We start from the raw sequence: 22,579 nt of genomic DNA, 5'->3' as shown, positions 1-22,579 counted from the left end.
CTCCGGCCTTATTTTAAACATTTGGCATCTTTTGAAAGCCTGAAGCATTTTAAAGAGGCTTGAAAGTCTGAACATATCAACAGCAAGTCATTTTTATATAGAAATGAATACCGTATATACTCATGTATAAGCCGAGTTTTTCACCACATTTTTTTGTGCTGAAAACGACCCCCTCGGCTTATACACGTGTAGTGATGAGCGAGTATACTCATTGCTCGGGTTTTTGCGAGAATGCTCGGGTGGTTTCCGAGTATTTGTAAGTGCTCAGAGATTTAGTTTTTGTTGATGCAGCTGCATGATTTGCAGCTGCTAGACAGCTTGAATACATGTGAGGATTCCATAGCAACCAGGCAACCCCCACATGTACTCAGGCTGGCTAGCAGCCGTAAATCATGCAGCTGTGGTGACGAAAACTAAATCTCTGAGCACTCACAAATACTCGGAGACCACCAGAGCAATGAGTATACTCGCTCATCACTATACACGAGTCATTCTCCCAGAAAGACAGTGGGGGAGCGGCAGAGCAGCGGGTCACAGAGGCAGGAGCCGGCGGCTGCGGCTGTAACTGTGCCCGTTGCTACAGGGAAATTAATATTAATTTTTCTGATAGCATACACAGTTACAGCCTCAGACACCGGCTTCCAGCACACATCTTACTTACCTTCCCTGTGCGCCCTCGCTGCATCTCCTTCCAGTGCCAGTCTCCAACCGAGCGATTATGTGTCCCCCCACTCATTAAGGTAATGAATATTCACCCTTCTCCACTCTCATAGGTGTGGAGTGAATATTCATTACTTTAATGAGCGGGGACACATTATTGCTTGGCCAGAAGAGCTGCTGGAGCCAGAACGAGATGCACCTAGGGTGCACAGGGAAGGTAAGTAGGATATGTTTTTTATAGGAACTATGCATACAAGGATAGAGGATAAGGAGTCATGTATACAGGGATAGGGTATAAGGAGCCATGCATACAAGGACGGGGAAAAGGAGCCATGTATACAGGGATGGGGAGCCATGCATAAAAGGACAGGGACGGGGAGCCATGTACACAAGGACGGAGACGGGGAGCCATACATACAAGGACAGGGATGGGGAGCCATGATTACAAGGACAGAGATAGGGAGCCATGCATACCAGGATTCGGATGAGGGGACAATGCATACCTGGCTTATACTACAGTCAATAAGTTTTCCCAGTTTTTCGTTAGGTGCCTCAGCTTATACTCAGGTTTATTTATACTAAAGTTTATACGGTATGTTAATTCCTTTCAACATTTTTTAAATAAATTTTTGTACTGTTTTTCATGCAAAAGCTACAGAAAAAGATGCAGCGTAAATTACCCTAAGGCTGGAGTCACACGACCATAGAATATGGCCTAGTACTATGCGAGATATCATTGCATAGCACTCGGCCCAGTGTTAATCTATGGGGCAGCTCACATCAGCGTTTTTTTTCTCAGGCGTATTCGACGTGCGTGTAAAATTGCAGCATGCTGCGATTGTACACTTATATGGCCCGAGACTCACCAATGCAAGTCAATGGGTGCGAGAAAAACTCAGACACCATGTGTCCGATCTTTACACACCAATATCCTTTGAAAAAGCCGGCAATTCATCTGCCACATACAGTAAAATCACAGAGTGACAGATTAAAATAGAATATATACAGTACATGCACATAGAATAGATAGATATATAGATGTCAGTGACACACACATATATAAATGTATTTATATTACATAGATAGAAAGAAGAAAAGCTGTCAATTCACCAGCCGTGTAGTGTAAAATCACAGCAAGAGACGACAGCATAGAATAGATGGATTACATACAGAAAATACATACAGTCTCCCTGTGAACTCCTATTCCCTGTCTGATGGCACCGCGAGCGTAAGAAAGTTCTCCTGCTCATGGTGCCGTCAGACAGGTCCTGGGAGTTCACAAATTTTCCCACTGTGCTTGCACTAATGTCAGAAAAGTGAAGTTAATTCAATGGCTGTGAACTCCCAGGACCTGTCAGATCACACCACTAGCAGGAGAACTTTCCCATGCTCGCTGTGCCATTAGACAGGGAATAAGCGTTCACAGGGAGACACTGAGCACACGCTGCTCAGTGTCTCTGCTGGATGATAGGCTGAATAGTCGCATCATACAACCATGCAGCCTGCCATCTAGATGTAGCAGGGCTAGACCCATCGTGGGACAAATGGATTATCATGATCTCTGCCTAAAGGTGAGGAATACTGTTGTTTGTTTTTTCAACTCTTTTGCAGACAACAATGGCGTCGGTGTTATGGGCGAGGTCGTAAGTATGGTTTAATTAAGATTTATTAAAGGCGTCTGTGTCATTTTGTCAATTAAAGAACCTTTTTTCTGTGACTGTGTTTTTATATGATATGACTATGGGGTTAGTAATGGGGGCATCTTATTGACACTCTTCATTATGTGACGTTGCGCTCACTGCATGTGTTGGGGGACACTCGCTTGACAACAGGATAAATGCATATGGGCACGGTTTTTAACACAAAACAGTCTATTTGTTTTTTTCAGGTACCATAAACCATAGAAACGCCGATTACAGTCATGAATATGCGGCTCCACCTCCCATAGGGGTGGAGCCGCATATTCATTACTGTAATGGGCGGCCCCACGTGACCGCTCATACAGGAGAAGGTGCGGCACGGAGAGGACGCTACGAGGGAGCCGGGTGAGTATTTTAATAACAGCGGGCTGGCGCACAGGGAGTGGGAGGGGGGTGTTGACAGGAATCTTTATTTTATACACGAAAAAACAAAAAAAAAGGATTTTTCATATCTTCTCTCCAGCAAACGCTGCTGGACAGAAGATATGAATGGCGGCTTCAGCACCAGATGCAGGGGACAGCGCTTATATCTAGCGCTGTCTCCTGCACGCTCCGTGTGGTACCCAGTCGGCAGACGGGCGGCACACATGTGCCACACGTGTGCCACACTGATGTGCCACATAAATGCATGGGCACACGGACACGGATAATTCCGGTACCGATTTTTCCGGTACCGGAATTATCTGGATGTGTGAGACTGCCCTAAGTCTGCTTCCAAAACCAACACTGACACACCCAAACTCTCCTGCAGGTTTTTTTTTTCTTTCTTTCAGATTCTGTGGCCATGGGCCACTTTTAAGATCTGGGCTGGAGGAAACGGACCGGCCCCACTACTTTCCTGCCGTCCGTTTAAAAAATAAAAGCCCATACCATGTTTTCAAGAACAATTTCTTGGTCAAATAACTTGACCCAGTTCACACTCACTTTTATTCTTCCCTGTGACTCACAGGCAACCTGCTGTGAGCACAGGGCACTCCAGCGGATCTAATATGCTTCTGAGCACATCCTGGGGGACACATAGTGACCCTCAGATATGACACCTGTCACTGCCTCACAGTATATATACATTATATGTGTGTGTGTTTTGAAGAATATTTCCTTTGAAAACAATGTGCAATGGATAGCAATTGCACTGCATTCGGATGTAAATCGGATGCTAGGTATGAAAAATTGGATTGTACTCGCATGACACTCGCATTACACTCGTGCAACTCTCGGCAGGGAGACTTGGACCATTTTTCATACGTTTAGTGTGACTCCGGTCTAAGGGTATGTGCACACGATGCGGATTTTGCTGCGGATTTGACGCTGCAGATCTGCAGCTGTTCTCCATGCATTGTACAGTACCATGTAAACGCATGGAAAACAAAATCCGCAGTGCACATGCTGCGGGAAAAAAGCGCGGAAATGCAGCAGTGTTTTTTCCATAGCATGTCAATCCTTTGTGCGGATTCCACAGTGGTTTACACCTGCTCCTCAATAGGAATCCGCAGTTGTAAAACCACAGGTGGAATCCGCACAAAAAACGCACAAAAAACACGGTAAATCCACAGCAAATCCGCAGGTAATCTGCAGTGCGGTTTACCTGCGGATTTTGCAAGAACAGTGCGGAAAAATCTGCACTCCAATCCGCAATGTGTGCACATAGAGTTATCCTGATGCTAATTTCTAATTTGCCTTTCAGCTGAGGATTCCTTCTCAGAAATTTCGACTTCTAATAATTTTCTCAACATATTATTTCTCTCACTCTATAGTGCAGTCCAATGATAGCTTTTGTATTTCTAACCAACGTGTAATTAAGGTTAAGTTTAAAACAACAATCTAGTTATATATTAAATTGCTAGAAAAATTAAGTTAATAGTATTGATCAATCCACTGAGAATTAAATTTGAGTCGAATTTCATATATTACAGAGAATATAAGGCCGGGGTCACACAAGCATATAAAAATATCAGATCCATTCTCATCCAGAAAAGTGAGAGTATTTTTTTCTCACTTGTCATCTGTGTGCAGTCCATATGCAATCCATTTTTTTTTTACAGCAGCAGCTATTAATCTTTTGCAAGACCATTTACAGTTTCCTATGCTACAGAATTGCAATGTATCCATTAAAAATTGCATGCCATATTGATGGTTCGTTTGGCATCCGATTCTTTTCTTACACTGAATTGATTTCGGAGTCAAATTGCAGTGTGCTGCAAATTTTTCCTCATGCCTAATATAGCTGAGAAAACAAGCTCAGATCTGCACTTCCCCATTGAATAACATTGGTCCGAGTGCAATATCTTTTCTTATCAGATTGCACCCTTACAGAGTGCAATCCAGTTTGTACAGATCAGCAAAAAAAAAATTCTCAGAGCCGTTAAACACAGTGCTGGAGAGTCACAGAATGGGCTAATAACGTCAGAAGGGGCTAGATGGGCTTCCCCATTATGCCCTGAAGCTATCATTTGGTCTAGCACAGGCAGTTGGTGGGACTGTCACAGCGAGAATAAGGGTATGTGCAAAGATGCCAGAAAGAATGAACATATGTAGAGCAATGTCAAAATGACTAGATGTCCATGTTTTTTCATTTCTTTTCATTGCTTCAGGCTTTGACAAATGTGGAACGGCTAAAAGAAGCGATCTGACAATCCTTCAGGTGGTTTCATCATGGAAGCTGCAACTGTACATATAAAAGTTTTTAAAGAATGCTGTCCAAGGCAAAACCATCACAAAAACGTGCAAGACAACAAAGTAGACACTTCAGGAAGACAATTCAGGAATGCACCCCATTTTCCTGAAGCATCTTCTGCTTCATAATCACAAGCATTTAAAAGATGCTGTGTGCATAAACACTTAAAAATAGAGTCTTGCCAAGCACTGCCATACTTTTACAGCATACTGCTAAAGGTCAGAGCCCAAAGCTCATTCAACATTGCGACAGATAAAGGAATGGATTGTGTTGCACTGCTGTGCTAGTGCTGAAACACATTGAAAATTTGAGTCAAAGTCAGTCTGTGAATATTAATCCAGAGTTTTAAGAAGTGAGATAGGGAGGTGCTGTACCTGCATAGTCAGTGTGACTGTGAATTCTTTAGTCTGGGAGATACTTAGTTACTTAATCACACAGCAGGACTTAAAGGGAACCTGTTACCCCCCAGGTGTTTGTAACTAAAAGAGCCACCTTGTGAAGCACTAATGCACTAATCGTCGTGGCATGCGATTAGCGATCAGCTGACGCCGCTAGTCTGAAGAAGGCGGAGGGAGATGAGTGAGAGGCGAAGATATGCACTGCGCATGCCCATGAATCCCAGCCCCGCAGTGTGAATAAATCAGAAGACACTGGGGGGCGGGATCTCGGGTAGCGCGGCTGTACAGGCGCAGTCAGCCTGACATCAAATGATGTCAGAAGACGGGCAGCGCTAACTGCGCATGCACAAGGGATAACATAACAGCATAGGCTCCAGGACAGAATCAAACTACGCTGAGGAGGCAGCGCCTGGCGCCAGGGGGGTATGAATCACGGCTGTGCTGTGTCTAATTAGGGGGGAAAGACTCGCCTGCCTGGCGATCTCACGGTATGAGGGGGGCACAATTTATAAGTGTTTATTTCAGCGTGTGCAAGGAGCATAACTAAAAGAGCTACCTTGTCAGAATGCAGCATTAGTGCTGCACAAGGTGGCTCATTTAGTTACAAGTAAAGAACAATCCTGAAACGTAGAATTGTGTGTCACAGGCAGGCATATACATTTTTTAATACAAATTATAAATCTCCTGAATAAGAAATGTAAAATCATCTATATACCACACAAAGTGTGCGTGTTGTTAAAAATGTTCATTTGTTTGCACAATTCTTTGCTATAGCAGGGGTCTGTTGCAAGTGCTCACTTTTGGGATGCAAAACTAACAAGCTTTTCCTGGTCTGTTCTTTTAATGAACAGTACGATTTGCTTTAATTTTATTATGTACATTTATAAAAAGTTTTCGTAGTTGAATTTAACAATGTACGGCTCTGTCAAAAATTAAGAGACCACCACATCCAAACCCTGTCATGGGCAGCCCAATCTCCAGACCTGAACACCATTGAAAACCTCTGGAATGTAATCAAGAGGATGATGGATAGTCATAAGCCATCAAAGAAGAACTGCTTACATTTTTGCGCCAGTGGCAGTGTGAAGGACTGGTGGAAAGCATGCCAAGACGCATGAAAGCTGTGATTAAAAATCATGGTTATTCCACAAAATATTGATTTCTGAACTCTTCCTGAGTTAAAACATTAGTATTGTTGTTTCTAAATGATTATGAACTTGTTTTCTTTGCATTATTTGAGGTCTGAAAGCATTGTTTTGTTTGTAATTTTAACCATTTTTCTTTTACAGAAAAAAAAATACAATATGTATTGCTTGGAAATTCAGGGACATGTTGTCAGTAGTTTATAGAATAAATGAAAAATTTACATTTTACTCAAAAATATAAACTATAAAGAGAAAAATCAGACAAACTGAACATTTTGCAGTGGTCTCTTAATTTTTGCCAGAGCTGTATATGACAGAACAGCACTGCTATCTGAAAATGGCTTATGGTGCATGTACATAACAAGCATCGCGGCATTCTGGGATAGTTTTTTTGGTATTGGGGATAATAGTTTTTCAAAAACCAAACATAGATATTTTAAAACACTATACAGATGATTCACTTTTTGAACACTTGTTTGACAATTCCAGTTTGGGAATGGTGCACCCAACAACTACAGTATTCTGTGGGCTGTGGCTGCATTTTCAGACATTTCAATACAAATTATTAAAGTAAATTGAGATATTTAGTAGGGTGGGCCTGTTTTGGCAAACATTTTTAAATTGTCAAATTGGAGACACAATCACTTCACATCAATATTACAGGCACGCTTGTGTTGCATCAGCTTTTTTGGCCATCATGTGAACCTTGCCTTGCATTTGTGGTTGATTCCATATTTTTTCAGGGTTGGTTAGGTGTGACTGGTAGCAAATTTTGGTAAAGAATGTAAATATTATACATTGGTCCACAGTAAATGTAAAACTCAATTGTGGCACTTGCAGTGGAGGTGGTACCATGTGAGAAAAAAACTATCCATACCACAGAAAAAAAATGTTGGAGACAATAGCAGCAGCACCACTAGCACATGTGAAGTAATAGTCAAAGAAGTAATAGTACGAAATGCAGGTCAAAATTGGCCTATTTTGACTCTAGCAAGCATATAAGTGTGGGGGGATCATAGAGCCTAATGGAACATACAGTATGTCACATTGTTCATCTCAGTCACAGCAGGATGAAGTAGCCTCTGACAGCAACACCATGAGCTTGAGTCAGAGTTCTACCTCCCCCAACGCCACAACACTTAATATTGTGCAGAGCATAATTTCCATTCTGTCAATGACACCTGTTTCTGTTCTGCCCCTTAGTCCCTTAGGTAATAAAGATACTACAGCAGAACTACTTCCTGTTGATTTATTAGAAGAGATGAACAGTCAGCCTTTGAACTCGGAAGACACAGAGCCGGAGAAGATGGATGATCCAATTCAAATGCCAAGCTTTGTCACTGGCTCTGAGAGCCATAGTAGAAGGGGTAATGTACTTAGTACTCGGAGCAAGAGCAAATCTGGAGGTGGATATCAGGTGGGGAGAACTTAATGCCATCTCTCAGATGGAGGCAACTGTCAACTGAATCCAGAAAGATGATGATGACAATAATAATGATAATTATGTGGTAGACAAGAGCTTGCAACCATATAAGGATGCCAAGGAGATGATTTAATCACAGGAAAAGTGGTTTCCCTCGGCAATACAAAGCACAGGCAACTAGGGATGAACAAGCACTAAAGTATTCTGGTGCTTGTTACTTGGTCAGAGCAGTTCCTAATGCTCAGGTGCTCGTTTTGAGTTACGAGTAGAATCGGACTCAAAGGAAAATCAGAACATTTTTCCTACAGACCCTACAAGGAGTTCTGAGGGGCAGTGAAAATGTTGAAATGAATGGAAAAAGTGCTGAATTGAAGGATTCTTAAAAATACTATATTAGACAGAAACGAAATATAATATTTTATATTTTTAAAAATAGTAATATATGCACAACACATTTTTGTAAAGGTAATATATGCACAACACATACTATATGGTTTATCTGCATGTTTATACTTTTTAGGGCTAGCGAAACACACCAAATAAAGGGATAGATACGAGGTTCGCAGCCCAGGGTCCACCGTGCAGAGATGGTACCTGCTGCTATGTAATAGCAGATGGACGCTGAACTCACACGTGGGTTCGACTTCACCCCGTGTGAATTAGTAGCGAGCTCTGTTGCTTCACAGAGTCGCAAGATACTCAGAGAGTAATGCCCTAACTAGGGTTGTGCTTGCTCTGGAACTCTTCTGTGCTAACCGCACACATGAAGGAACTAGATGCTAAGCCAAGCGGCTAATTACCCCCACTGATGCTAGCTGCCTGCCTGAGTGTACAGTCCCAGATCTAGACACACCACATGTAACCAGAGTGTCTAAACCAATTCCCCATCACTTCATATGATAGGAATTAAGAGGCAATAGCAAAAATAATAGAGTAAAATACCATTTATTGATGACAATAAAAATATCAACAGCAGAAAAAATTCAAACATAAAAACAAACGCTAAGAACGACACACAACTGGACCACTATGTATATAAAAAAGGCATAATACGAGATGGCCCAGTATAACCATACACATGTAGAGTAGGAGAATAGATAGAATACCACTATCCTGTACAAATGCAATACTGAACTGATAAGCAAATATGCTCAGAAAAGCTGGAAAAAATAACCTATGCTCTAAATGAGGATACAACAGAAACTGCTAAATATAATCCCCATAGAGACTCCAAAAACAGTCTACGCACAAGACAGTGACTGCAGCAACTAAGCTAAAAGGTGTAACAGACACAGCTAAATATACCCTAGATAATGGGCTAAGTAACCTCCTATATACTAGAGAAACCTAATACAACGTATAGCAGCTGCATACTAGTGGCAAAGCGCTAAACCATAGTGCATGTGACAGTATTAATGTGGATCTCCTAACAGGCTCGTAGTGCCAAATAGTATTGATATAAACTTACATGATCAAGTAGTCCAGCTGAGTGCGTCCCACAGCGACCCCTTTTCCATTTCAATATTAATTCTGAATCTTCCAAATCAAAGGATGGATATACTTGCACCCGTAAACCTCTAGGCACAATATTTCTAGCCACATAGTTTTCTAAAGTCGTTTTATTCCACCATGTCTTAGTTTTTTTAAAAATTGCATTTTTATATTGGACAGAAAGATCCCTATTTTCCATAGTATCCTGTAGTCCCGAAGAATTTCCCTGCTTGAAAAGATCAGATGCTTTGGACCGCCAATTATTTTCTCTGGCTTTCAGGTTCATATTACAATATGTAACCAGAGTGGTAGAGTATCCACTGGCATTAGCCATTAACCGTGCGGCCATGCAAAACTTTTATAGTTGCAGCTTCTTCATGACCTTCCTAGTGGACCAATGGGAGCTGCTACAGGACCTGAGCTGTGTGACCTCAATGAGAGGTCTTCCCTTGGGCATGCTCAGAAGCAGAAAAGCAGGACTCAGTCCCAGAAGCGTCTGCTCGCCACTGACCAGTACTGGCTACAATGGCTGAGCCTGGAAGGGCAGCAGTAACCAAGCGCAGAGTATCTGCCTGAGCAAGATGCTGGGACCGACGTCTCCACTGAGCAGGCTCCACTGTGGCTGGAGAAGAATGGGAGACTGCAGCGGAAGTGGTTTGAGATTTCCCCTGTGCAGCGGCGGGAGCTCGACACCTAACAATACTGTAGGAGGAAACATTATAGTGAATATAATATTTTTTTTGCATTACATTCAATAGACACATTTAAATAAATAAAATTGCACAATAGATTTAGATAAAGGAAACTTGTGCCAAAAAAGAGTTAAGCAGTATAACTCTGGCTTTGTGTATTTAGAGTGAGTAAAGGTTTAATTACCAAACGATGACAGTGTCATATGGTTTCTGTGATAGTCAGTGGCATCGGATGAATGCAGAAGAAGGGAGGAAGTGAGAAAGGCACTGAGTGACAGTGGGAAGCGAGAAAGCTAAAAATGCAAAAGACAGTAAAACATCTGTAATTTGCAATTCACTGGTGTTCACTGAATGCTCATGGATTAAAGATTAAAATCTATTCTCTGGCAGATGGGAAGAAGAGCGAGGGGGATATAGTCAGTATATATACATCTGCATTTCATTCTGCTCTCAGATGCAAAAGAAATAAACCCAGATTTGCTTTGCAAAAAATGTGCTGCCATTATGGGATGTAATGGGGATGCTGCTTCTAAACACTCTTGTAGCCCATATGGCAGTAGAAATGTGTAGTATATGACAGATATGTTTTATTATTTGGATTTAATTACTCACTATTGATTACTGGGTCCCATGTAAAGAACAGCAAAACATTTTTCCTAGTAGTACATTGAATTTAATTAGCATTATTAATTTTCATTGCTTTCTTTATAACTTTGCTGAATATTTTTAATCTTATTAGCATAATGTATAAGTATTTATACATGTATATATATATATATATATATATATATATATATACTTACCATACTATATATATATATATATATATATATATATATATAAAATATGCTTAGACTTTTGAGCAGAATCTACCTATCTTTCTATATAATGGTATGTAATGTTTGTGCACTCCTGCTCAAAATTGCTGTTATTGTGAGCAGTTAGGTAAGATGAACATGAAATGATCTCTAAAAGGCCTAAAGTTAAAAATTACACATTTCTTTTGTATTTTAGGCATCAAAATATATATTTTCATCTTTTAAAAATTGCAAAAAGGAAAAAAGGGCCGATGCAAAAGTTTTGACACCCTACATGGTTAGTACCTAATAGCATCCTGTTTTTCAAGTATTACAGCTTGTAAAAACTTTTTGCAACCAGCCAAAAGTCTTTTAATTCTTGTTTGAGGGATTTTCATCCATTCTTCCTTGAAAAATTCTTTCAGTTCTGTGAGATTCTTTGGTCGTCTTGCATGTACTGCTATTTTGAGTTCTAGCCACAGATTTTCAATGATGTTCAGATCAGAAGTTTGTGAGGGCCATTGCAAAACCTTCAGCTTGCGCCTTTTGAGGTAGTCTATTGCGGATTTTGACTTCTGTTTTGGATCATCATTATCCATTTGTAGAAGTCATCCTCTTTTCAACTTCAGTTCTTTTGCACATGGTATTATGTTTGGATCAAGAATTTGTTGAAATTTCATTGAATCCATTCTACCTGTGAAATGTTCCCCATGCCATTATCTGCAACACAATCCCAGAGCATGATTGATTCACCCCCTTGCTTAATGGTTGCTAAGATGTACTTTTCCTGAAATTCTGTGCCCCTTTTTCTCCATACATATCTTTGATCATTGTGGCCAAAGATTTATATTTTAACCTCATTGGTCCACTGAGTTTGTTTCCAAAATGCATCAGGCTTATTTAGATGTTTATTTGCGTACTTTTGATGCTGAATTTTATGGTGAGGACGCAGGCAAGGTTTTCTTCTGATGACTGTTCCATCATGGCCATGTTTGTACACGTGCCTCTGAACAGTAGAACAATGTACCACAGCTCCAGAGTCTGCAAAATCTTTCTGAAGGTCTTTAGCAGGGGTCCTGCTTTGCCTCTCTAGAAATCCTATGAGCAGCTCTCACTGAAATTTTGCTTGGTCTTCCACACATTATCTTTATCTCCACTGCTCTTGTTAACTGCCACTTATATATATAATTACATTTTGAACTGAGGAAAGTGCAACTTGAAAACGCTTTGCTATCTTCTTATAGCCTTCTTCTGCTTTGTGGGCTTCCACCATTTTCAGAGTGCTAGGCAACTGCTTAGAAGAACCCATGGCTGCTGATTTTTTGGCACAAAGTTAGAGGAAGATGGAAAATTTGCATTACCTGCCTTTCGTAAAGATACAAATATATATGTGTCATCTTTAACCCTCCGTCACATACAACTGATCTGACAGGCGCTTCTCTTTTACTTTCATTTCTCCTTCCTCACCAGATTGTGAGGAAACCCCCTCCCTCCAGGTAGTCTCCTGTCTCTTGAAGGTCTGTGAAACCTGATATCACAGTTGGATTTCAGAGCTTCAGGGGAGAGGATATAGCTGCACAGATCTCTCAGGCTCATTGTATGTGAATACGTCACATTCAGTAAGGTTGGTATTTTATGTTTTTATTCATCACAATAGTTTATTTAGCTTGTTTTATGAATGTATAGCACAAAATGTGAGGATATTTCATAGAAATAAGGGAGATTTTATAAAAGAAAGTGTGCTACTCAGGCATATACAGTAGTTCCCTAACATATTCCTTCTCTTGCTTCAGATTATCTGCTGAAATGGAGAGGAAAATGTACAATTTATCCAAACAACTTGATGTTGAGGAAGTAACAAACATGCTGTTAGATGATAGAGACCTCACACTGAATGAGGATTTAGGAGAGGAAAGTGAGACTGATTCTCATGATGAGGTGGAAGAATGTGTCCTGGATTCTGAAACAGAGCAAGATGGTGACAGTGGTGAGGATGAAGAAGTTGGATCATATTATATTGGAAAATATAAAAATACTAAATAGAACAAGAAGCATAAAGCAATTTGCCTGACACATGCAAAAATGGTGTGTAATTCTTGCTATTTGCTCTGCAAGTGTGACTTTTCTGGGGAAACCTCAGCATCTACTTCTGATTGAATATGTTTTTAATAGTACTTAAGGTACCTTAAAATTAAGTTTGTGTTCAAAAATTTTCTTTGTACATTTTTTTGAGAGAGTCGAACTGGGGACTATTTGGCGGGAGTTTTGAAAAGTTTGTATTTCATAGTTATTAGTTTTATGTTAAGTAAATGGTTTTTTTGCAACTGATTATGTGTAGTCTCTTTTATTACATCCCTATGAAGGTCACTGATCACTTTTAGAGCACTGAAATTGCAAACATTAGATATTATAGGTATTTTTCCAGCAGGCGCCTGACAGGCACATTGTATGTGAACTCGTTAGTCCGAATATTGTATGTGACGGAGGGTTAACTTTGGGCCTTTTAGTAATTGCATACTACTTTCGCATTTACAGAGACTGTAATGTTGCCATTGACTTTAGTGACCCAGAGTTGACAAATGATGACATGCCACTCAGATGTCTTCCTTAGCTGGCTGTGATTGGTCATTTCAGTTGTTTGACATGACATGTCATCAACATAGAAAATAGTGGAAAGAAAAACACTGAACGCTGACATTCTTAAATGATACAAAAATGTTATATTATTTTAAACAGATTTTCCAAGATTTACTTAAGTCTCGGAATACCACTAAGTTTTGCATACAGCAGCAATTGTTATTTCTTCCTTCCATGCATTATCATCTTAGGATTCAATTTAGATTTCTGATTGTCCAAGAAACTTGAAAACAAGAAGATATTTGTAAAACTATGTTTCATTTCAAATGGTTAAGTATTTTGGCAAGGATCCTCCTCCACTTTAGATGAACCCATTATTTCTCTTACTAAAGGATTGTGATCTTGTATCATCTGGCAGATGGGCCAGTAACTGTGTGATAAGAGTAATGGAAAATACACTTTGAAAATGAATGTATTCCTTAAGAGCTAAACTGTGTAGGAAGCTCTACTGGTACAAAGCATCTGCCTTGTACTATCTGAATTATAGCCATAACCATTAGTAGTAAATCAAGCAATTAGCAAGAATGTTACCCATTTATTCTGTCACTTTGCTCAGCTAGAAGTTCACTATGAAGGGACATTTCCATTCTGCATTCTGTCCTTGTGTATGTGAATTATTAAGAAGGAAGACTAAAATGTCAGCAAGCTCCTAAGGTAACACGGTCATGAACATGGTGGGGAGAAGTAGAGTGAAATTCAGCTTACTACATCTTTAATGTATCGTAAGTGTTTGGACATTGGGAAGACTCAGATTAGATCTGCGTATTTTCACACCGGCCGCTTGTAACAAGTCTCTTCTTGATCTGAGAATGCGCAGGATTAAGATAGTAAATAATAGCATATGTTACATTACCTGCGGTGATAGAGGACAGCTTGGCAAATTAAAAAAAGTATATTCTATGGCAGGCAAATTAATCACAAACTTAGGCATAGGTGATAAGAAGGAATGATTCAGAGATTCAAAGAGAGACCATGCTGTTAACCTCCACTTACTGTCAAAAGTATACTAGCTAAAGAATGGTGTATCATAAAATCCAGGGCATACTTCGACAAGCATGCAAGTCATTAAATCTTCTCATTTTAGCATTGGAAATTCGTCAACTCCATGGTGCATCAGCGATGCAGAAATATATATAATTCCAAAAAAGCATAAATCTATCCTGTTTCAGGAGCATAAATCAATTTATTTTATCCACGATCAAACACAGGAGGTGTTAAGGTCTTGGGAGACTGTGAACTGGGCCATTCAGGAGGAATCCCGATTTATAATGTTCTTCTGAATCAGTCTTATTGGATCAAGAGAGCGTCTATGGGGAACCATTGATTAACCATGTGGCAGCCTCCTCCAAGAAACGCTTGTATCATAAAAGGCCAAGATAGAAAGCTCTGTATATCACACTTTTTTACATTCCAATTCTGATTACATTTTCACACCAAAGCGCCTCACAATATCTTTTGTTTTAGTACGACAAAGGAAATAGGTTTGACAATATCTACATGCCTAAGTATTCCTCAGAGTCTCCGAGCAGGTGAACAAAATGTATTTTATGACGGAGCTGCATAATGGAAGTAGTTATTTTTACAATGGGCACAGTAAGAAAGACAAATAACAGCAAACCTTATCATATTGAATGTAGAATTATCAGCTCCTCCATTAAGATTAACCAACTGCTCCCAATCGAAGTTTGTGGATAAGCGGCAGAGGATTTGATGGCGGCTGTATTTTATGAAGCTATCGTAGAAGTAAAGAGCTTTAGTTAGACTATCACATAAAGCATTGATAAGAATGATAGTTAAATTAGTAAGCTAAAATTCTAAAATTCCACAAAAGAGCACAAGTATAAGTGGCGCAGAAGCAGCAGCAGCAGCACTCACACCCTGGTGACTAAGTTGGTCTAAAAAAATAGCCTTCTGTTACAATAAGATAGCAAACATCTGAAGTTGAATCCTATAAATTAGGCCATAAAGTTCACATCATATAGAGACACCAAGAAAACTAAATATTAAAAGGCCAAATGAAGTATGAAAAATGCTTTTTTTTGACAATTTATGAATAAAATAAAGTCATAAAATGATAGACACAGATGATGCTAATGGTAAAAAAAACAGGACATAATGTATATGCAAAATTGGTATAGTACATAGATATCATGTACAATAAATAACATCAATAAATTCTTGCAGATTCAAAAGGGCAAGAACAATATATTAAGACCAACACATGTGAGTGTTTCTATACAGAGTATAATTATTATTGTTACAAGTCATGAAACGATAAAACAATCAAATCTATATATATATATATATATATATATATAATATTTAACACTCAATATATAGTATATTTATGTATCCTTAGGAAAAAAATGAGATGGCTGGCAGGGTAGTAAAGGTTACATAGCCAGAGACATGCCTTGTATAATATACATGAATGAATCTGAATCAGCACACATCTGTGAAGCTATTACCTTATAAGGTTACATGTGCAGGAGTTCACCACACCCGACGCGCGTTTCTTATTGAAATGCTTCACTCCCAATCAAAGTCTGTGGTAAGCGGCAGAGAGGATTTAATGGCGGTTGTGTTTTATGAAGCTATCATAGAAGTAAAGAGCTTTAGTTAGAATTTTACATAAAGCGTTGATAAGAATGATAGTCAAATTAACCAGTAAGCTAAAATTCCAAAAACCGAGCACAACCATAAATGGTGCAGAGGCACTCATACTCTGGTGACTAAGTTAGACTAAAATATAGCCCTCTGTCACAATAAGATAACAGTATTATACATGGCACATGCAATTCCATGTCTTGACAAAGAACCTTGTAGGTCCAAAACATATTGGCAGGAAGGCATTAAAAATCAACTGGCTGATAAGGAAAAATATTAGAATTTTAACAAGTGATAAAAAAGTTTTTCTATCCAGAAAAGCTAATTCAAAGCAAAAATTCTTTATTGTGACTTCATGCTACTATGTTAATGTAGTCACAATAAAGAATTTTTGCTCTTAATTCACTTTGCTGCGTTGAAAAACCTTTTTCATCACTTGAAATAAAGCTGCTTGATCCCTCACAAGCCTTGTCCGTGCGCAGTGGAGTGGATTGCTCATGAACCAGATTGAACAGCAGACATATTTAATCGGTGAGCTGTATCTACAAACTATCTAATAATAGAATTTATCTGGATCAATAATTGCTGTTCCAATATACCTTGAAAACCATCAGGAAATCCTGCAATTCAACACTTCAACAACAATATACATATGGGAAATTGGTAACTCTATAAAAAGAATATTATTACTGTTTACTGTCAAATCAGATGATCGGCAGTAGGTTCAGGTCTTGCATAACTGTATAAGCCGTCTTAGACTGATTAAATCAGTGGCAATTTATATGAATTGTTATATATTAAGATAATAAAATGGTTTTATTAACTTAAGTATCAAAAATAATATGTTCTAGTATTGTGTAAACATAGGCCTAGTTAGTTTATCCTCCAATGGTTACCCCTCCTTACAGCTAAAAGTGAAAGCAAAATCTGAATAATCCTTGAAAAATAGATCCATGGTGAAAAGAAGGGAGGTAGCATGTCAGATTTAATTAATTACTGCATATTAAAATGTTTGTTTACAGAAGTGAACAGATACAAGAGGTCTGATGTTAATTAATTTACAGCATTTTTTACAAGCTCCCCTGGCATGTTGGCAAGAATAAAGGCAGCTCCACGGCAGGTATCTCCATGTCTCTTCGGATTTGTGTTATCTTTTTTGAGTTACACTGGAAAGACAGTGGAGATGCATCTGGCTGCTCATGTTACTAAAGAGCATTCAACATTGGGACACAAGACACATAACAAAGGAAAATACATTTAGTTGTCATCAAACATGTCCCTCTCAGCATTCCCAAAACATTCACTAGACATTGTAGCATACCTGTAATAAGGTCAAGCAAATTAATTCACCACCAAATAAGAAATGAATGGCTGATATGCAGTCTGTGCAGAAAAGGTGTCCAATGGCCATACATATGAGATGAATATCTGCCAAACCCTCCAAGATTGGTGAGATCAGCTGACCATCTAATGTGTAGGGGTTAATCCCAACTCTTTCCCAAAGTTATATGTTTGAGTAAAAAAAAATCTGACATTCTGGAATTAAAAATGCTCAATCCATTGTTTGGATTGCAAGATTCATCACTGCCAGACACCTATTATTCTTCCCTTCCAACTATTATTATTATACATTTTTATAGGCCATTTATTCCATGGCACTATACATGTGAAAAGGGGGCAAATATAGACAAATGCAATAAACATGAGCAAAAAACAAGGCACTAACAGGTACAGAAGGAGGGAGGACCCACAGTCTGCAGGGGATGAGTGAGGATACACTAGGTGATGGTAGAGCTGGTTGTGCGGTGGTTCAGTAGGTTGAGGATCACTGCAGGCTGTAGGATTGTCAGAAGAGGTGGGTCTTTAGGTTCTTTTTGAAGGTTTCTATGGTAGGCGAGAGTCTGATGTGTTGGGGTAGAGAGTTCCAGAGTATGGGGGAAGCACGGGAGAAGTCTTGGATGCGTTTGTGGGAAGAAGAGATGAGAGGGGAGTAGAGAAGGAGATCTTTAGAGGATAGAAGGTTGCGTGTAGGTAAGTACCGGGAGACCATGTCGCAGATGTATGGAGGAGACAGGTTGTGGATGACTTTGTATGTCATAGTAAGGGTGTTGAACTGGAGTCTCTGGAGGATAGGAAGCCAGTGAAGGGCTTGGCATAGGGGAGAGGCTGGGGAATAGCGGGGAGACAGGTAGATTAGTCGGGCAGCAGAGTGTAGGATGGATTGGAGTGGTGCCAGAGTGCTAGAGGGGAGGCCAGAGAGTAGGAGGTTGCAGTAGTCAAGGAGGGAGATAAGGACATGCACTAGTGTTTTTGTGGTTTTGTGGTCAAGGAATGCGCTGGAAATATTTTTGAGTTTGAGACGGCAGGAGAAGGCAAGTGCTTGGATATGTGGTTTGAAAGAGAGGGCAGAGTCGAGGATCACCCCGAGGCACCGAGCATGCAGGATTGGGGAAAGTGAGCAGCCAATTGAGTTGATTTACTGTCAGCAAATGAGTGTTTGGCCATCAGCTAAAATAGTATGTGAAAGTTTGTGAATTCTTTATAATTTTCCATATTACTGCATACATTTGACATAAAACTACATCAGATTTTTACACAAGTCCTAAAAGTAGATAAATTGAACCAAATAAAACAAATGAGTAAAAAAATATTACACATAATATTTTAAATGAGGAAAATGGCCCAACATCACATGTCAATGAGTAGCAAACTAATGTGAACCTTTAGGACTAGTAAATAATTTGAAGATTAAATTAGAATCTAGTGTTTTCAATAACTGGGATGACAATCAGGTGTGAATGGGCAACTTTTTTTATTCGATGAACAAGAATCTATCAAAGTCTGATATTTACAACATAGGTCTGTGGAACGGTATCATGGTATGAACAAATTAGTTTTCTAAGGACCTCAGATGAAGAGTAGTGATGAGCGAGTATGCTCGTTACTCGAGTTTCTCCTAGCATGCTCGGGTGGCCTCCGAGTATTTCAGTGTGCTCGGAGATTTAGTTTCTGTCAACACAGCTGCATGATTTGCGGCTACTAGACAGATTGAATACATGTGTCATCAAGAGGATACATGAGTTAAAGTGTGAAAAAGCACACCTTTACCCAGCCTTGTTTAGGATTGCTGCACTTTAGGGCCTAAATGATGGTCACAATATCCTGACCTTGCAAGGTTCCACTGAGCCAAATTTAGATAATCATTGAACAAAATGTTTAGTTCATCTGAACTACAGGGGTCTGAGTGTTGCAGGTGTTAAATAGATGCTGAAATGTAGTTGCATTATATCCATCTGAAACAAACCATATTCTGTGTTTTAATTCTTGTGTGCAGTTTCGATGTGTGCCTTTTGCGTGCATTTATGCTTAGTATACGTTTTATTGGATCCGAAACATTAGGAAAGTATTTAGCTTCAATATTATCTGTTTTAGTTAACAGTTAAAGATAAGTGGATCTTTTGAAATTTAAATTTGCTATCTTCTCCAAATTTTCCATCAAAATTTGATTTGTGGTGAAGAAATTCGTGTGAATTGCTTATTTAAAATGCCTCTAATTGACTGGAAATTTTGAGTAGAACACTGTGAGTTCCCCTTGACTTCAATTGAACACGTTTTGAGCACTGTAATGCAAACACAACCTTTTTAATGTACAAATTACTTGAACCTACCTAACTCTGGGAAAACAGATGGTAAGCAGAGATAACTAACAGTATTTTTAACAACAAACTGCCGTATTAGAATTTTAAGCTAGCTAAATTGAATAAATGAGGTAAAAAGCATTATTTTTGTCGGGGCAGTTGTATGCTTTGCTATTATTTAAAGACAAGTGACGCAAACAAATTAAGCCGTCACATTTTCACATGGTTGGGTGCAACAACTGTCCCTGTTTGGGGAGTATAAAAAGTTTTGCACTTTGCTAAAGAAGAAGTGATAGCATTTTCATAAGCCGTCAAAACTTTATCACTATAATTAGGAAGACAAGACAGGTGTACTGTACTGTTTTGAACGTGAAGAAATAATGGCATCTCAGCTATAAGTTCAAACAAATATCCAGTTTTTGGAAAAAGTAACTAGTTTGCCAATCAAAAAAATGAGTAGGCAATTACAAAGGCTTTTTATCATGCTGTCCAAAAATGTATCCTTTTTATGGACGCAAAAGAGTTTTACTCTTTTAAACATAAAAAAAGTATGGGTTCTCAACCAGAAGTGAGAAAATTTCCCGTTTTCAGGGTCTCCAACACTGTTGGGGGCAAAGATATCCTTGTTTGGGGAGTATAAGGAGCTTTGCACTTTGCTAAATGAAGAAATGATAGCTTTTTCATAAGCCATCCACACATTATTCCTTTAATTAGGGAGATAAAACAGATGTATTGTATTGTTTTGAATGTGAAGAAGTAAGGCCTCTCAACTAGAAGTGAAAAAAAAAATATTTTGGTTGAGGGTATTAGACTGGTTTGTTAACCAAAAAATGATTAGGCTTTTTCAAAAGCTTTTTAACAAGCCTTCCGAAAGCTTCCACTGGCAGTCCTGGCAGCAGCAATACAGTCTAGCACTGTGAAGCACATTGGGCGGCAAGGACATGTGTGACTGGCGTGGCTGTATAGTGGCTATGGCAGAATCAGCATGGTAGAGAGTTATATTGAGGCAGGTAAAGAGATATTTGGCAGTTTAGAGTAAGCAACACAGTAGTACTGCAGTATAGGTGACATGGCAGACGGGGAGTCGATGCTCGACAGAGTGTGGTCCATCAGAAATGGCAGCAGCAAAATGGTGTAGACAACAGTCAATGGACAGTAAGGCAGGCTGCCATATGTTATGGCTGATTTAATCATTGGCATTAGTTTTTGGTGCATGAAAGTCTGCACTGATCCATGCCTAATTCATTTAGACAAATGTTAGGTTTTCCCTTCTTGTGTCTATTGACCTAATCTGCTTTGGTTTTACAAATCCACTGGCCACACTGAATATCCTCTCTGAAATAACACTGTAGGCTGGACTTGACAGTACTCCCATTGCAAACTGGGCAAGTTCTTGATGCAAAAATCCATGGGATCGAGGCTCAAGGCATCTGCCTAAGAAAGGGCATAGTCTGGGTACAACTCAATCTAGCTGTTTAGACGATGCATCTGAGTCTGCTGAAGCTCCCTGGTCGGCAGAAAAAACATCATTAAAAAAGAGCAAAGAATTCGCACCACTGCAACAAGGGTTCACTGCGCCTCACACTCACCACAGCCACGTGCCATAAACGCCCCAAAAGGATCGGGTGCTCAATCTGAGAAAAGTATGCAGGAAAATTCCAATGAAAGAAGAAAACTGAAAGCACTCACCATCCTAAAAATAGTCCTTTATCGCAATGGAAGAATCTTCAGCAGGGGAGAATGTGAATTGTGACAGACAATGGCCGTTTTGCACTGCTGCGCTTCCACGGGTCCTACCACGCAGCAGCGTGAAATGGCTGTAGTCTGTCACAATTCCCATTCTCCCCTGCTGAAGATTCTTCCGTTGCAATAAAGGACTATTTTTAGGACTGTAAGAAAAAACATTAGGTCCATCATGTCAAATATACTGTAGTTTTCTGTCAGTCTGATGGAGTCAGTGGATTTGGGGGTAGTCTAGAATGAATGGGTGGCAGAACAGAAGAGGAGTTGTACTATGCTGAAAGGAAGTCTGAATTGCTGTGCTCTATCCCACCTGTGTCCACCTGAAAAATGTAAACTGTTTAGTAAAGGTTTGACTGTTGCAAAGAACCTGAAGTCCCATGCATTGTGTGCAGCGGCTACTAATGATGGAAGCCTGGATGCAGCGGAAACCTGTGACCTACAAATGAGTTTGATGCACCAACACCCTACAGCACACTGGGACTGGGACACCCCTTGTCTTTAAAGTGCCAGAGCACAACCAGACAACAGCTTGATTGCGATTACCATTCTCGACCACTTTACATGCTCCTGTACCTCTGGTATGCGTGTTATAGTTTAGCTTCTTACTCTAAGAGCCACTTTGTGAAAAAGACCCAGGACCGGTTCCAAACATTAGGTCGCATTGATACCCAGCACCTATGCTTGTTCTGAGTTTATGTCTACCATATTTGAAACAAAAGAAATTGCATTTGTAACAAGAGTGTGAAGGGAATATTCCTCATGAGTTTCCTTTCACCTTCTCCTCATATCCACTACTGTGTGCACTCCAATTCTCTTATAGTACAATAGAGGTGATAGTGGACTGTCATGGCCAGATTTTGCAGTCATTTGTTTTGCTATGGATGTTTGTCTTATCCCCAGCTTGTGCCAAGTCTTTAGTGATGTGGTGGTGATGATGACACTGAACATGTGCTACCTAAAGCTCTGGCTTGGCT

Source organism: Ranitomeya imitator, chromosome 2, assembly GCF_032444005.1.
Source record: "Ranitomeya imitator isolate aRanImi1 chromosome 2, aRanImi1.pri, whole genome shotgun sequence".
In the NCBI taxonomy this organism is placed as follows: domain Eukaryota; kingdom Metazoa; phylum Chordata; class Amphibia; order Anura; family Dendrobatidae; genus Ranitomeya; species Ranitomeya imitator.
This window is presented reverse-complemented; position numbering follows the sequence as displayed.